This window comes from Myotis nattereri, assembly GCF_964212035.1.
Source record: "Myotis nattereri genome assembly, chromosome: X".
NCBI lineage: Eukaryota > Metazoa > Chordata > Mammalia > Chiroptera > Vespertilionidae > Myotis > Myotis nattereri.
In genome coordinates this window covers 126467679-126481468 of record NC_138078.1, presented here as the reverse complement: position 1 = coordinate 126481468, position 13790 = coordinate 126467679, and positions in this window count along the sequence as shown.

The following is a 13790-nucleotide window of genomic DNA, read 5'->3' as shown; positions in this document are numbered from 1 at the left end:
GTTAATTAAGCCTACAACTTAAAGAATTAGAAAGAGAACAACAGGAAATCCCCAGAGTATGTAGAAGGAAGGAAACAATATAGATCTGAGCAGAAATAAATGACTTAGAGACAAAAGAAACAAACAAACAAACAAAAAACACAAAAGATCAATAAAATCAATAGCTGGTTCTTTGAAAAGATAAACAAGATTGATAAACCTTTAGACAGACTCATCAAGAAACAAAGAGGACCCAAATAAACAAATCAGAAATTAAAGAGGTAAAGTAATAGCTGACACCACAGAAATACAAAGGATCATAAAAAATACCATGAATGACTATATTCCAACAAATTGAACAACCTGGACAATGTGTGCATATTTCTAGAATAATACAATCTTCCAAACTCAATCAGGAAGAATCACAATATCTGAATAGGTCAATAACAATGGATGAATTTGAAGCAATAATAATAATAAAACTTCCATCAAACAAAAGCGCTGGTCCGGACAGCTTTACAGAGGAGTTTTACCAAACATTAAAGAAGAACTAACACCTATTCTCCTCAAACTATTCCAAAAAAATTCAAGAGCAAGAAACACTTTTAACTTGTTCTATAAGACCAGCATTACCCTAATTCCCAAACGAGATGAAAATGTACAAAGAAAGAATTATATCCCAATATCCCTAATGTACATTGATGCTAAAATCCTCAACAAAATGTTAGCAAATCAGATCCAGCAATACATTTAAAAGATCATACACCATGACCAAGTGAGATTTATTCTGGGAATGCAAGGCTGGTACAATATTAACAAATCAATAAATGTGATGCATCACATAAACATATTGCAAGACAAAAATGACAAGATCATATCAATTGATTCAGAAAAAGCATTCGACAAAATCCAAGACCCTATTTTGATAATAACTCTCAGCAAAGTGAGAATAGAAGGATCATACCTCAACATAACAAAGGCCATATATGACAAACCTATAGCCAACATCATACTTAATAGGCAAAAACTAAAACCATTTTCCCTAAGAACAGGAACGAGACAGGGATAACCACTTTTACCACTCTTGCTCAATATAGTACCGGAAGTCCTAACCATAGTGATCAGACAAGAAGAAAAAATAAAAGGCATCCAAATTGGAAAGGAGGAAGTAAAACTGTCATTATTCGCAGATGACATGATATTGTATGTAGAAAACCCTAAAGACTCCATCAAAAAACTACTAGATTTAATAAATGAATTTGGCAATGTGGCAGGATACAAAATTACCTCCTAGAAATCTATGGCATTTTTCTACACCAATAATGAACTCTCAGAAAGAGAAATAAAAATAAATCCCATTTACCATTGCATTTATAAAATTGAGATACTTAGGAATAAACCAAGGAGGTAAAAGACCTGTACTTGAAAAGCTACAGGATGTTGAAAAAAAGAGATAGAGGAAGATATAAACCAATGGAAGAATATACTGTGTACATGGATTGGTAGAATCAACATAATTAAAATGCCCATCCTACCCAAAGCAATCTATAGATTCAATGCAATCCCTATTAAAATTCCAATGGCATATTTCACAGATCTAGAACAAATACTTATTGTGGTTTTAATCTGCATTTCCCTGATGACATATGATATGGAAAATCTTTTCATATAATTACTTGCCATATGTATATCTCCTTTGGTGGGGTATCTTTTAAAGTCTTTGTCCCATTTTTTTTTAAATTGTTTGTTTCCTTATTGTTTAGTTTTAAGAGTTATTCGTATATTTTGGATAACTGTCCTTTATCAGATGTGTCTTTTGCAAATATTATATCCCAGTCTATGGTTTGTTTGCTAATTCTCCTGACTTTGTCTTTCACAGAACTGAGTTGTTGTTTTTTAATGAAGTCTACCTTATCAATTATTATTTCCATAGATCATGACTTTGGTCTTGTATCTAAATTGTCATGGGCATACCAAGGTCATCTAGATATGCTATGTTATCATCTAGGAGTCTTATAATTTTATGTTTTACATTTAGGTTAATGATCTATTTTGAGTTAGTTATTGTTAATGATTTAAGGTCTGTGTCTATGTTTTTTTCTTTTATCTTTTGCATGTGGATGTATTATTATTCCAGAACTATTTGTTGAAAGGACTATACTTGCTTCATTATATTACCTTTTCTCCTTTGTCAAATATCAGTTGAAATATTTCAGTGAGTCTATTTCTGGGCTCTCTATTCTATTCCATTAATCTATTTGTCTATTTTTGCACCTGTAACCCACTATCTTGATTACTTTTACTTTATAGTAAATCATGAACTCCAGTATCAAATTCTCTGACTTTGTTCTTCTTCAATAGAGAGTTATGTCTTAGCTTCTCTACATACATTTTAGAATCAGTTTGTCAATATTGATATAACTTGCTAAAATTTTGTTATAAATGCATTGATTCCATAGTCCAAGTTAGGAAGAACTGACATTTTGACAACACTGAATCTATTCATAAATATGGAATATCCATTTATTTAGTTCTTTAATTTCTTTATCAGAGTTTTGTAGTATTCCTAATATAGATAGTATACGTATTTTGTTAGACTATGCATAAGTATTGCACTTTTGGGGGGTGATAATATAAGTGGTATCATGTTTGAATTCATTGCTGACATATAGGAAGGAAATTGATTTTTGTATATTTACCTTTAATTGTGCAACCTTTCTATATAGTCATGCAAACCATAATAATATTTTGAGCAACAAAGGGCTACATGTATGAAGGTGGCCCAATAGAATTATAATGGAGCTGAAAAATTCTTATTGATACTGTTATGATTATCTAGTTATTAATAATAGAAAAGGAGAAAAGGAGGAAGCCAGACATTATACATATGTCATTTGGGCAGCTTCACCAGAAAGCTGAAATTTTGCACTCCCCAGGGAACCACCAGCTTCTTCTCTGCAACACATTGGGGGAAGGATCCAACAAAGAGAAAATAGATACATGCCAAATAATGTTGGGTTGACATAGGGAAGTTACTTGCCTTTCAATAACACTTAGGAACAGAGATCATTGCCAAAATGGTCATAGCCACTGCAATCACATGATAATTTTGGAATACATAATCCCCTAAATAAATGAATTCTCTCTCTTGTTGCTCTTGGCATGTTTGGCTTGTGACTCTTTTGCTCTTGGCTCATGCTTTGCTTTCTTGCATTTACCCATGTTTCCTTGATATCCATGTGGCCATGTGGACCTCACATGCAATGGACTGGTGGACTTCAGCTGGATACACAAACTAAGCTAGTCTAATACTGTACTGGACACTGCTTCAAAATGGAAAGGAAACTTTATACACTGACTCTGATTTTAGCTCTACTGAAGCCCCAACTACACTCTTTCTATGACTGGACAAAGGGAAATGGGACTTTGTGAACCCAGGAGTGTAATTCCACAGAAATAAAGCTTTCTAAGATGTCACATCCTCCCATGTGAGTCTCAGAATTTTTTTTTTTTAATTGGGATATTGCAAGAATTCCACTCTCATGAGTAACTGGGGAAGACAAGTCCCTCTCTCCTCCATTAACACTATCACCTAGTGACATCATAGCCAGCATAATGTTGTAGCATAACACATTAGAATTGCCTACAGTATTCAGTATAATAACATATTGTACAACCATGTAGCCCAAGAGCAATAGGCTATGTCATACAGCCTAGATGTATAGTAGGCTACACCATTTTGTTTGTGTAAGAGCACTCTATTATGTTCATACAATGATGAAATCCTCTGATGACACATTTCTCAGAATTTATCCTGGTTGTTAAGCAACACACAACTACAATCACTCATTAGTTCCAAGAATAATTTTGTTGATTCTTTCACATTTTCTACATAAATGATAATGTCATCTGTGAACAAAGGCAGGTTTTTACATTTCTTCCTAATCTAGATAACTTTTATTTTACTTTTTTGCCTTATTGCATTAGCAAGTACTTCCACTATGATTCTGAAAAGGACATTCTTGCCTTGTACCTGAATTTAGTGGGAAAGTGCTTCAGTAGATTTTCAAATTAAACAGTTCTCAGGGGTTAAACTAGATAACCATTGGACTCTATGCTTTGGAATATAGCTGAATAAATTCTTACAACATATTTTCAGTAGAATTTAGAGCACAAAATGAAATGTCAATGCTGAGTCAGGAGAATCAATGCCAATGTAATTGATTTAACTTATGAAATATTCTGAAATTCATAAAACAATGACTAGCATATATTTCACATCTAGTATATACCAGGTATCATGCAAAGTGATTTATATACCTTTAGGCAGGTTAATTAAGGAGGCTTATTAGCAAAACAAATAATTATCTTAAATCATATTATCATGTTACTAGAGACATCAATAACACTGCCCTAGATTTACATCTTCCCTTATTTCTAACTAAGCAATCTTCTAGAGACTACTCTCAATGCCTTAGGCAACTTACAACTTATAATTAATCATATTATTCATCACAGCATTCCTATATTAACTTGATTTTGACAGATGAACCCAGATTTAAAAAAAAAAAAAACACAATTATGTGACTTCCCATTCCTTCATACAACATATGGTCTTTAAGTATTTACTAGGTGCCAGCCCAGATTGCTATGATAGTGTCATGTATGAGGCATTTCATTTAGTACCAAATGTTTTCTTTCACTCTGGCTTATATACATGGCATGTGACCAAACATAAGAAACAGTTTAAACTGAATTTGGAATATACTGATGAGCAGGTCTGAACAGGAACATCTTTAGATAGAACTTCAAGCAATGTGGAGAAGAGATATTATAGTCAAGTGGATATAGAGAAATCAGCTGACAAAAAGGCAAGAGAGGAGTCAGCATAGCCTTTCTTCCAATAAATGTGGTCATTTCAACTTTTTTCACATATTTGCTAGGAGGACTGCTTTTTATCCCTTTTACCTTAATAGTCTCTCCAGCTTTTCCATTTCTATGTTTTATATAAAGACCATCATGCTGAATGCTTGATTGTATCTAATAAAGCTCCTATTAATGCAGAATATAGGGAAGAAGAATTATGCCCTGGCTTTTGTACATTATAATTCTGTTCATAAACCCCAGATCTTTAAACAATTGCCTTGTCTTGTTTCCATTTATTCAAAGTGTGATTCAGAGTGATGGTTTCACCAGCCATTCCTCAGCAGGTATTCATGTGGTTTGGATTTGGGAAGTACATGGATTGCCCAGCACTGTCCCTGTTGAACATCAAACATTAGCCTTTTTCTGACAGAACATTTTTTCTAATTGGTCAAGGTCACCTTGGATTCTGTTCTTGCCTTGCAAGGAATTTTCAACTTTTATTTCCCCTGCCCTCCAGCCCTATTTCCTAACATGGTGTCTTGTAGAAATTTAGGAGGATTTCTCTCACTTCAGGCCTTGCAGGAAAAAATTAAAAGTTCTAGGACAAGCCTATGTTGTCTCTGGTATATGTTGTTCCAGGTTCATCCTACAGCATTTTTTAGTGCCTTTGGAATAAGACCCATATAATAGTACAGCTCAGGCTTGATGTCCTAACTCCTTAATAGAAATGCCTTACAGATCCACAAAGCTTTAGTGAAATCCAGATGTGTCCTACACTGATTGCTCTCCTCTTTGTTCAAGACCTGCAACTCTGTGGTCGAAGAAAATTAAAGTAGTTTAACAGGAGTTGCCCATCATAAAGAAAGTACCTTGGAATCTTTCATTAGCGAATGGCTTGCTTGTTTTTTCTTCTATTATCTTCATATGCATTAAAGTGAAAATGGCTTAGTATAAGGAATAATTTTCTAACTGTCAGAGCTATCCCAAGACGGAGTAGCTGCTTTGAGGAGGTGGTAAAGAATCTATCACTGGAAGTACTCAAACAGAACATTAAGAGGACATTCCTGTATTGGTTAGGACATTGAGCTGGGTGATTCTAGGGATTACATTCAATGCTAAGTTGCTGCAATTCTGCAATTGTTTTGTATTTCCCATTAATGTTTTTTCCCCCCACTTTTAAAAGATCATTCTTTCAATTGTTTCATTTCAAATATATTCTTAGGCTTCTAAAAAACAGTGACTGGTTTCTCTTTATTCCCCTACATTCCATACCACAACATGTACAACATAGATTAATCATAAATGAGCAGAGGTTTCCCAGTGATTAAAAATTTGGAGATTTACAACTGTAATTAAAAAATAAAATAATAAAATAATTAGACATCATTTGCTTGGGAGCAAAGCAGAAAAAAGTAAGCAATGCTTTTCCTTCTTTTATCTAATCTTTAAAGATAAAAGAGTTCTAGGGACTCATAAAGGTGACATAAATGACTGAGTTATCTGAGTTTCCACATAGTTTCTTCTCAGAAGGGCATAAGACACTTGCTCACACAAAGCCCTTTCCAGCATTGAGAAATAGCAAGTCACAAGCCTAATAAAATACAAGCCACATTTGATCAAGTTATATTCTTCTCAGAGCTCAAAATAAATTAGATATGTACTTTCTTCCCTATGACAGCCTTAGGAGAAACATAGCACCCCATAATACACTGACACAGCTGAATCCTCCAACTCAATTAATATAGAATGAGTTGCTAAGGCTTCTAATAACAAAAAGCCTCACTAGATTTGTGAAGCTGCACAATGGAATAATTTTTAATATCCTGTTCTTCATGCACTGGAATACATTTAGAATTGATTCCTTAGGAAATTAATGGAACAAAAGTGAAAAATATCAATGTTGCACTGGAGCCAGCCTTTGTTCAATGTTTATGACTTATGACAGAAAAAAGAAACTTGTGAAGGGAGACCCAGATTGAGAGACTGTGTTCCTGTTGTGTGAACTGGGAAGAACAAGATTGCGTGTACTTTGACCACATGCTTAATTCATTAATTTTTTAAAAAATGTCTACATCATGAAAGATGCTCTGTTTCTTTACCTAAATAACATTTCATCTAATATAACCCTCATTTCACAGGAGAAAACAACAAATCTTACAAACTTTAGGCCAAATCCCAAGGTGAGGCTTGTGCCAGAATCAGCTAATCATTTAAAAGATAACTGCAATTGTAATGGTTATGAAATAGCCCATCCCCAAAATATATTTGGATTTCAATGTTCCTGTCTAGGAGAACCTCAAATTCACTTAAATATAATGGTGGGTTTGTGTATTGTAGTATTTGTCCCAACTTACATCATGTACTTGTCTGTACCTTTCTCAAGGAAGGAAAATAAGGTTGACCTTGTATACTAGAGGCCTACCACCCAGGGGACTCTGCCTAGCTGCCTGGAATCTTGTCATTATTGCCTTACTTACTATAGAGGAGTGAGAGGGCAAGAAAAAACTAAAAGGAACAACAGAAAACAACATTCAGAGTGACAGCTCTACCCTTCTATTCTTCTTTTAGAACGGAAAAAAAAAAAGAATTTTGAAGAGAAAAATAGGAGTTTTATTTTAACATATTAGTTAAGTGGTTTCTGATTATTTTCCACACATCTTATTTTACTATCTTGGTTTGAGTTCCCCTCACCAATGCAGATCCTGAAATAAGAATTCCAGTGCAAGAAGTCTGTTGGGAAGTCATCCCAGTAAGCACTGATAGGGAAGCAGACATGTGTGACAGCAAAGGAAATGAAGTCAATGAAGTCTGTGCTATTAAGGGAGATGTGGACAGCTGGAGTTCAGTCCTTCTGAGGACCGCTAGAAGATAGTGCAGAATAGTGTTATCCCAACTTAGGGACAAGGCATCTGCAGGATATATCCACTGACTACCCATTTGTCATTAGTTTAGGGCTATTTCCCAGGGCTTTAAATTTGCAGCCCTTCTGCTTGCACTGCCAGCAGGCTGAGCCTGATCCTTTGGCAAGAGAAAAAAAAATCCAACTTATAGAGGTGAATGCTGAGTCGACATGGGCAGGGCACTGACACTGATTCTGTCATAAGATTCAACTTGGGAAGCCAATTTCTTTCTTAAATAGATGGTGGGCTATTTAGGTAAAGAGATTTAGTAATTTTTATAAGCTGATATTAGTAAAAGATAAAATATATACTCTAATTTATTAACTGGTATATTTAAATGTATTGTGCAGTCACTCATTCAACATTGAATGTTAGTTAATCTGTGTCAGAACCTTTCCTAGACCTCAGGTCTAACAATTCTTTGGTCAACAGAAAGGTCAAAAACCTTCATGCAATTATCCTAGAACATGGCATTCTTCATATACAGTGACTACCACCTCAAGGCAATTCTCCCATCTAAGAGACTAATCACAGGCCAACTTACATATTTCAATCTAGCCCACTCCCAGTTTAACACACTTATCCCCCTTTATTATCCTCAAGATAAAACCCACCTTCACTTGTCTTCCACCAAAGGAAGACATCATTAATACAGCCCTTCAGGACCTCTCAAATTGTTCTCTTCTGTGGCCTCCACTAATAAAATAATAGCTAATATATACTGAGAAATTACCATTGGCATACTGTTTAAAGGACCTGTATGTATTTACTCATTCAGCCCAAACAATAATGCTACAAGGCAAAAAATGTTATTATTCTCATTTTACAGATGGATAACTAAGGCAAAGACAGGTTAAGTAACCAGCCCAAGGTCCCCCAGCTAGTTGCAGAGTTGAGATTAGAAGCCAGGCAATCTGGTTCTAGAATGTATTTCTTAACTTCCAGACTATTGGAAACACTGCTGTTTTATTTCCAACTTCTTTTTGATATTGTTTTAATTCTAAATCTAAATTTTAGCATACATAAAAAAAGAATAAAACAGAATACAGAAAAATCTCAGTAACTGTGGAGGGGATTGGACTGAATTAATTAAAAGATTGAATTTGAGCATATTTTTTGTTGTGATTTATTTTAAAAAGGCTTATGAAGTTTCCTCAAAAAACGAAAAATGGAACTCCCATTTGACCCAGTGATCCCACTTCTAGGAATATATCCCAAGAAACCAGAAACACCAATCAGAAAGGATATATGCATCCCTATGTTCATAGCAGCACAATTTACAATAGCTAAGATTTGGAAATAGCCTAAGTGCCCATCAGCAGATGAGTAGATTAAAAAAGGTGGTGCATCTACACAATGGAATACTATGCTACGGTAAAAAAAGAAGGAACTCTTACCATTTGCAAAAGCATGGATGGACCTGGAGAGCATTATGCTAAGTGAAATAAGTCAGTCAGAGAAAGATAAAGATCACATGATATCACTCATTTGTTGAATATAATGAACAACATAAACTAATGAACAAAAACAGATCCAGAGATAGTGAAGCAATGATCAGACCGTCAAACCTCAGAGGGAAGGCAGGGAGGGTGCAGGTAAGGGGGAGAGATCAACCAAAGGACTTGTATGCATGCATATAAGCATAACCAATGGACACAGACACCAGGGGGGTGATGGCATGAGCGGGGGAGGGGGGAGAAAAGGGGGATAAGGACACATATGTAATACCTTAATCAATAAGAAGATTTTAAAAAATAAAATAAAAATAAAAAGGCTTAGTTCTTTCAATTGCACAAAAAGAATGAAACTGGCTAATAAGTAGAAGTTCTTAGGAGAGCTACTTTTAGGAACAGATAAGAATGATTTATGCCCACTTTCACTTATATACTAATATTTATGGACATTATAACTATTATATCCATGGATGAAAAATGTTTTTTGCATACCATGGACATCCAATAATGGGTACAAGGTGGTCCATTTGTAGCAAGAAGAGAGTTACACTGAAGTAGCAATGCCTAGTTTTTGTTAAGTCATTCATTATGGAGAAAATCCAAGCTTCTGTTCTTTATCAAGTTCTCCTTAAAGCCTCAGAGTCAGTTACACAGACAGCCAGCAGTGTCCCTGACCAATCTAAATGGGGAGAACATTGCCAGGCCACAGGCTAAGCTCAGCTTTTCTCCATCTCCCCTCTATTGGAAAGAACTTGGGATATAAACAAGAGTGGGTCCAGATCTTGGTTTCACCACTTACTAAGTCTGTGTCTGTTTTCTTATCTTTTAAATAAGAATAATAAGACTAACCTCATAGGATTATTGTGTTGATTAAGGGAGGTGGTATGGATGAAGTCTTTAAGGCAGTGCTTAGTATGTGGCATGTGAGAATAAGTGGTAATGTTTAATGATTGCCATTATGTAACCTTGATAGTGGTTAAATGTCCAGGCTCTAAAATCAAACTGTCTGGGATGCAATCATAGATCTGCCACTTAAACAATTTACTTAAACTCATTGAGGCTCAGTTTCCACACCTGGAAATTTAGTTTTATAATAGTTATTGTGAAGATAAAAAAAGAAAACATACGTAAATTAAATAATATAATACCTAGCACCATGTGTGTGCCAATTTTAGGATTTTCCCCCTTTTAATTTTAGTTTCTTCTCTCCCCTTACCTCAGGATGGCAATTACCTTTGGCCATCTACCCTCATACCTCATACTCCCAATTCAATAAAAAATAATACGTATTTCTGGGGCATTTGTAGGATTGACATGGAACAGTTTGGGGACTGTGTCTTAGACTTGTTGATGGATTTCCAAATTCTACCAGAGAAGTGTTTTTGCGTAGTGCTAAGAGCATGGACTCAGGCCTATACTGCTTGAGTTTCTATCCTTACTCTGTCACTGTATGATCATGAACAAGTTATTTAATCTCTCTGAGTCACAGTATTTTTAACTGTAAAATGGGGATAAAAACAATGCCTATAAGGATATTAAGAAACTACTATGAGAAAAAAAGATCGAAAGAGAGAGAGAGGGAGAGAGAGACTACTATGAACAACTCTATGCCAACAAATGGGATAATCTAGAAGAAATAGATGAATTCATAGGAATGACAGCTTACCAAGACTGAATCAGGAAAAATTAGAAAATATAAAAAGATCAATAATTAATATGGAGATTGAATCAGTATTCTAAAACCTTGAAACAAGGGAAATTCCAGCACCAGATAGTTTCACTGGTGAACTATAAAACATTTTTTAAATATATTTTCATTGATTTCAGAGAGGAAGGAGAGAGAGGGGAAGATCGAAATATCAATGAGAGAGAATTATTGATCCGCTGCCTCGTGCATGCCCCCTACTGGAGACCAATCCTGTAACCTAGGCAAGTGCTCTGATCTTAGCACAATGAAGGTCATATATTCTCAATGTTGAAAGGTTGAAAGCTTTACCTCCAGTATTAAGAACAAGACAAGGGTGTCCACTTTCACTGCCCTTATTCAAGATAGTACTAAAAGTCCTAGCTAGAGCAATCAGGCAAGAGGAAAAAATAGAAGGCATCCAAATCAGAAGACAGAAAATTGTCATTATTTTCAGATGATACATTATATACACAGAAAATCCTACAGACTCCACACAAAAAAAACCTGTCACAACTAATCAATGAATTTAGTAAAGTTATAGGATATAAAGTCAACATATATAATTTGCATTTCTATACACTAACAGCAGAATATCTGAAAAAGTACTAAAGAAAAGAATCTTATTCACAATAGTAACATAAAAAATAAAATTCTTAGGAATAAATTTAACCAAGGAAATGAAAGATCTGTACACTGAAAGCTATGATACTCTTATGAAAGAAATTTAATAAGACAAAAGCAAATGGAAAGCTATCTCATGTTTATGTATCAGAAGAATGAACATTGTTAAAAAATGTCCATACTACCCAAAACCATCTATCTATGTATGCAATCACTATCAAAATTCATTTTTTCCACAGAAATAGAAAAGATATCCAAAATTTGTATGGAACCACAAAAGACCCCAAATAACTAATACACTTCTGAAAAGAAAAAAAAAGAACAAAGTATGACACTTCCTGATATGTAACTATACTACAAAATGATAGCAATCGAAAGAGTGTAATACTGACACAAAAAAGAACATATAGACAAAAGGAAAAGGATCACAGGCCCTGAGATAATCCCTGACATATACAGTCACTGCACATTTGACAAGGTAGACAAGAATACTCAATGCAGAAAGGATAATTCTACTCAATAAATTGTTCTGGGAAGAGTGGGAAAATAAAATTGGACTTTTAATTCACACCACTCATAAAAGTTAACTTCAAATTGATTAAAGACTTAAATGTAAGACCTGAAATTCTAAGATCCTATAAGAAAACATAGGGATAAAGCTCCTTGACTAAGGTCTTGGCAATGTTTTTTGGATGTAATGTGAAAAAATACTAGCAGCAAAGGTAAAACTAAATAAGTGGAATTACATCAAACTGAACAGCTTCTGCACAGCAAAGGAAATAACCAGCAAGATGAAAAGGAAACTCATGGAATGGGAGAAAATATTTGCAAACCATATATCGAATGAGGAGCTAATATACAAAATATATAAAGAATTCAATAAGTATAACCAATGGATGCAAGACACTGGGAGGGGGGTGAAGGCATGTGCCAGAGGGTAGGGGAGGTTGAGGGAAGGTCAATTGGGGGAAAAAAAGGAGACACATGTACTACTATTTGTAATACTTTAAACAATAAAAAACTAAAAGAAAAGAAAATCAATGGAAAAATATCCTCATGTGAGGATCAACGACAACAAAAATGTCCAATTCCATGTAATATTCGAGGCTCTAAATTATTTAAAGTTAAATGCTTCTCCTGACAGATTTGGTCTCTAAATAATAGAAATGACTGATGTCAGATTTGGGGCAAAAATGTACAAGATGAGCCTAAGGTATCTTGAACCTGAAGGTAAGGAAATCATCAAAGATCACAGCATCAAAAAGAAGGAGGATGAACACAATCAAATATATGAAATAAAAACTCATGGGCCCATAATATTACAAAATCAAACAAACAAACAAAACACTGAAACCTACTGGCTTTCTTGGAGGTGCGAAGACAACTACACATTATATAAAGGGGAAGAATCTAACATTTAGTCTGCCTTTCCTATATAGTCTGTACTTCAGAGTAACCAAGCAGTTGATGGGGGAAAATCCTTCATGATAAGAAATACCCAGCTAATTAATACTAAAGTAATTATATTGTTAGAAAATCAAATTTTTACAACCAATGATGGAGCTTGAGAACAATCAACAGTGGCTGTTAAAAGGCACAGGAGCAAAGTGAAGACCTCAGAGACCCATCACACAAATGGAACTCGAAGAGACTGCTTGGATCCTGATTGGAATAAGTAAACTGAAAAATTCATTTTTTTTTTTAGCCAAGGGGGAAAAATGGACTGCCTATTGAACATTAGATATTATGGTAATTGTATTACGTTCTATTGGATGTGATAATAGCATTGCACTTATGTTTGTGTGATTTTAAGCCCTTATCACACACGAACTGAAGTACTTACCAATACAGTGATCAATGTCTGGGATTTGCTTTAAAATACTCCAGGAAACATAGTGTTGGGGAAGAATAAGTGAAACATAAAAGGCAGAATATTGATAATTGTTGTGATGAGGGGATGAGTTCGTGAGTGCTCATTTATCTATTCTTTTTACTTTTGTATATATGTGAATTTTTGCATAAGATGTGAAATTTTCTAAAATTTTAAACATTTTTATGGAAAAGTTAAAAAAAATAAAAATATATAAAGAATTAATACAATTCTATAACATGAACAACAAAATCTGATTTTTTTTTTAAAAAAGGGCAAAGGAACTGAATAGATATTTTTCCAAAAAGAGATACAAATGTCCAACAGGAAGATAAAAAGGTGGTCAACATCACTAGTTATCAGGGAAATGCAAATCAAAACCACAATGAGATATTACCTCATACCTGTTAGAA